Source organism: Acartia tonsa, chromosome 6, assembly GCF_053477335.1.
Source record: "Acartia tonsa isolate MP-2025a chromosome 6, ASM5347733v1, whole genome shotgun sequence".
In the NCBI taxonomy this organism is placed as follows: Eukaryota; Metazoa; Arthropoda; class Copepoda; order Calanoida; family Acartiidae; genus Acartia; species Acartia tonsa.
Window position 1 is genome coordinate 50,002,883 of NC_137265.1, and position 4,273 is coordinate 50,007,155.

Genomic DNA, 4,273 nt, shown 5'->3' on the forward strand with positions numbered 1-4,273 from the left:
TCCTGGGACCTTTCTAAAGCTTCCTTAAATGGAGGTTTTAAAGGTTCTGACTTAATTACATAATACCCAAGGTTTTTCATTTTTGGACTAAGCTACCTATCTATAATGCAAAGTAGAATGATGTCAGTCCGTCCGTCTGTCTGTCAGTCTGTCCGTCCGTCTGTCTGTCCCTTAAGATCTCGGTAAACCCTGAACCGATTGGATTCTAATCTTCAGGGAATATACATACTGGTCCTTTGGTGGTTTTATGCTATTTTCTTGGGGGTTGGGACACCCCCAACTCCCCCAAAAACAAAAAAATCCCCCCCCCTTTTTTTGCTGAAGATTTTGCCAAAAAAAATTTATGATCACCTCTTGGGGCAAAGCCCCTAGAGGCTAGGGGCGAAGCCGCTAGTAATGTAAATAGGAGTTATACTTTAAATCAAATGATTCAATACGAAACCGTATCATTTATAGTTGAAAGCAAAGCTTCTCAATAATTAAATATTTTGTGTAAAATAAATTTTTTCTGTCTACTTTGTGTATTGTAGAAAATAGGTGATTTGAGTTTTCTAATACATTACCTAGTTTTAAATTAATACCAGGACATTCACGATAACAAGTTTGAAAACCTGAAGATAACAAAATGTTTTTAATAATAAAGTTTTTATAACCTTTTTTTAGACGATGTCTAATTAGCAGGTTCTTAAAAGAAATCTTAAACTTTTGATGATTAAATGAATTCATCATTAAAATTGTGTGAAGTTTATAGTTTATAGTGCCTGTAAAAATGACGTCTTACGATACAAATGACCAATGTTAGGCTAACATACAGAATGAATTACCAGTGGCAGGTCAGTATACATTTTAATTGACCAATGGTAGGCCATTAAGACGTCATATTTATAGACACTATAGAAAGCTTATTGTGTATATTATGAAGAAAATGAAAAAATGTTGACAATTCATTTTGCCGACCAATCCAATAATTATTTGAGTCTTAGGTTTTTGAATGGATTCACTATCTCTTCTTCATTGCTGGTTATATAGCGAACTAATTTTAGCCCATAAAGTGTCAGATTAGTTACCATGAGAAATTGACAGACAAAGTAAATTATAGAGTAACTTCGTTATGAAAAAGAAAAGAAAATCTAATAAATAGTTCATAAATGACAGGATATGAAACTTATCTTAGATTATAAAATATAATTTCAGTTACTATGACAGACAGACAGACGGACATATCTTTGTTATATAGTAGCTTCGCTTCTAAAAAAAGGAGAATGTAAATGTAATAAATAGTTTATAAATGGCAGGATATGAAACTTATTTTAGATTATAAAATATAATATAAGTTACTATGACAGACAGACAGACGGACATATATTTGTTATAGAGTAGCTCTGCTATGAAAAAGGAAAGAAAATGTAATTGTTTTGTGAATTCTGAGACCTGGTAACCCTTAGAATTTCAATCAATAGTTTAATTACTAGCTATTTAATCTTTCATCAAATAAGAGGGGTTTTACATTTAAATCTTGTATTTCACAAGTATAAATAATAACAATTAACATAAAATAATATAATAAATATCAGATGGAATCTCATGTAGCTTAACACGCGGTTTTACTGAAATAAAAATAAAATTAACCTAAATTGCATTAAATTAACTTTTCTACTATTTGAATAAAGTAATTGATTATATAACAATATGATCAATCTTATTTATTCTGAGCTGAAGACTTTGAATTAAACAAGAAAGATAATATGTATAAAAAGGATTTAAGGTCAAATAGAAGTAATAAAAGTATAAGAAACTAAAAATTAGATATAATATCTTACCAAACATTGAGCTATCCAGGCTGAAAGGTAGATTATACTAGAACATAAACACAACATCAGTTATATCTGCTAAAGCTGTTTTATATCTAAATATCTAATATTAATAACATAAATTGGGTATATCAACTACTACATTTGATATACCCAACCAAAAACATAAACCCCGAACCACTTCATTATGCAATCTACATTTTCCTGGATATTTTGTCTATGGTAAACCATAAGTGTACAGCTTTAAAGTACATTGTTTCTATTTGTTAAAGCAACACGTATGATAAAAGAAAAAGATTCTGTTTAAAGTAAAATGCTTATATTTCAATCAAAATCTATATTTTTGTATTTTTTACAGATCCACTTCATTATGCAAATCAAAAGAAAATCAATGAGAAAACAATTGTTTTGCCCTTTTCTCCACTTTTAAAAAATAATTCTGATAAAATAACAATTTTTTAAGGGATTTATGCATTAATTATAATGAAAAACAGTTTAAGGTAGATTTTATTGATTTTTCTAAATAAGAAATAATTGAAAAAAAGAAATTCTATCCCTATCACTTTAGAGGACAGCTGCCGACCCCCAGTCTTATGGATAAAGCTGAATACATGTAAAAAATATAAATTTGCCTGAAAAGTATACAAAAAGTTAAAAAAATCCATTTTAAAATCTTGATTTTGAGGATGATGGCCTTTAAGATGCTCTTACTGGTGGTGATGGTGAGCTAAATGTTATCAAAGTGCATGCCCTTGAAGAAAACTTATATATTGAACTATGGTCCAATTTTTGTAGTCATAGCAGCCTCCAGCCAAGCAATATTAAAAAAGAAAAAAATTGCAATTTTAATTACTAAAATTCATAAAGTAAATAATGTAGTTTTTAGATAATGGTTATATTTCATGTCGAGAGGCTCCACTGGAGGCTGCTATGACTACAAAAAATGGTACATAGGTTAATAGACAAGTTGTTGTAATGGTCATGTACTTAGATAACATTTAGCTCACCTTCACCACCAGTAAGAGCATCTTAAAGGCCATCATCCTCAAAATCAAGATTTTAAAATGGATTTTTTTAACACATCAAAAAACATTTTTGTATACTTTTCAGGGTAATTTTTATCTTTAACATGTATTTAGCTTCATCCATAAGACTGGGGGTCAGCAGCTGTCCTCTAAAGTGATAGGGATAGAATTTCTTTTTTTCAATTATTTCTTATTTAGAAAAATCATTAAAATCTACCTTAAACTGTTTTTCATTATAATTAATGCATAAATCCCTTAAAATATTGCTATTTTATCAGAATCATTTTTTAAAATTGGAGAAAAGTGGAAAACAAACGTTTTCTCATTGATTTTCTTTTGAATTGCATAATGACGTGGATCGGTAAAAAATAAAAAAATATAGATTTTGATTGAAATATAAGCATTTTACTTTAAAAAGAATCTTTTTCTTTTATCATACGTGTTGCTTTAACAAATAGAAACAATGTACTGTAAAGCTGTACACTTATGGACTACCGTAGACAAAATAGCCAGGAAAATGTAGATTGCATAATGAAGTGGTTCGGGGTTTATAAAGAAATTATATGAAGGGGTTGGTTCTCAAAGCTACTAATAAATAAAGAATCTAAGCTTTAACGAAATCACTTAAATTGTCTATGAATGATAGCAGTAAGATCTTTATCTTCTTCTTTGGTACTCTATGTACATGAATACAAAGAAATAAATAAATAAAAATTAAATAAAGTCTATCACTTAAATACTCTATGGACAAGAGTAAAAGTAATAAAAGTAAAACAAATAAATAAAGTTGGCTTCCATGCCTTTATTATGAAAGGACTTACCTAACCAAGCTTTTGAACCTGATAGCTGAGGGTTTGTGCCTAGTGTTACTACTAGGACTTTACTGTTCAGACTACAATTCTAATCCGAATGTTCTATGCTTTTATAGTAAATCTTTCAGACTAGAACTGGTTTAATTGGTAAACAAATGTGTACAGCACATAAATTTATCTATTTATTATTAAATTTATATAAATAGCAACGTAATTTCTATGTTAATTTTACACACTTTAAGCTAAAAATAAAAGTTTTAAATAAATGTTTCAATTTTGCCCTTTACAGACGAAATTAAATGATTCAAAAAAGAAAGAAAGTTTTATGTTCAATTTTACTCAGAACATCCTAAAATCTACAAAACAGTAATGTATAGTTCATAAATGACATGATATGAAACTTAATTTAGATTATGTAATATAATATCAATTCCTATGACTGACAGACAGACGGACATATCTTTGTTATATAGTAGCTTCGCTACTAAAAAAGGGGGAATAAAATAAAATAAATAGTTTATAAATGGCAGGATATGGAACTTATTAAGGACTATAATGTATAAGATTTAATTTTTTTTTTAAATTTTTATTAGAACTTGATATGAGCCTCTAAAAACCCTCCCAA

At 28.6% G+C, this 4,273-nt stretch overlaps 1 long non-coding RNA gene across 2 annotated transcripts; it reads right to left on the reverse strand.

Moving 5' to 3' along the window:
• Positions 1–1,501: 1,501 nt before the first annotated feature.
• On the reverse strand, positions 1,502–3,764 carry LOC145323413 (uncharacterized). Of its 2 annotated transcripts, none has more exons than XR_013880959.1 (3): positions 3,658–3,764; positions 1,821–1,906; positions 1,502–1,607 (listed from the first exon to the last, which is right to left on the reverse strand). It is a non-coding gene; the product is annotated as an uncharacterized LOC145323413 (long non-coding RNA). The 2 variants fall into 2 exon arrangements; XR_013880961.1 differs by having other exon boundaries at positions 1,821–1,914; positions 3,658–3,732.
• Between the last annotated feature and the right edge of the window lie 509 nt (positions 3,765–4,273).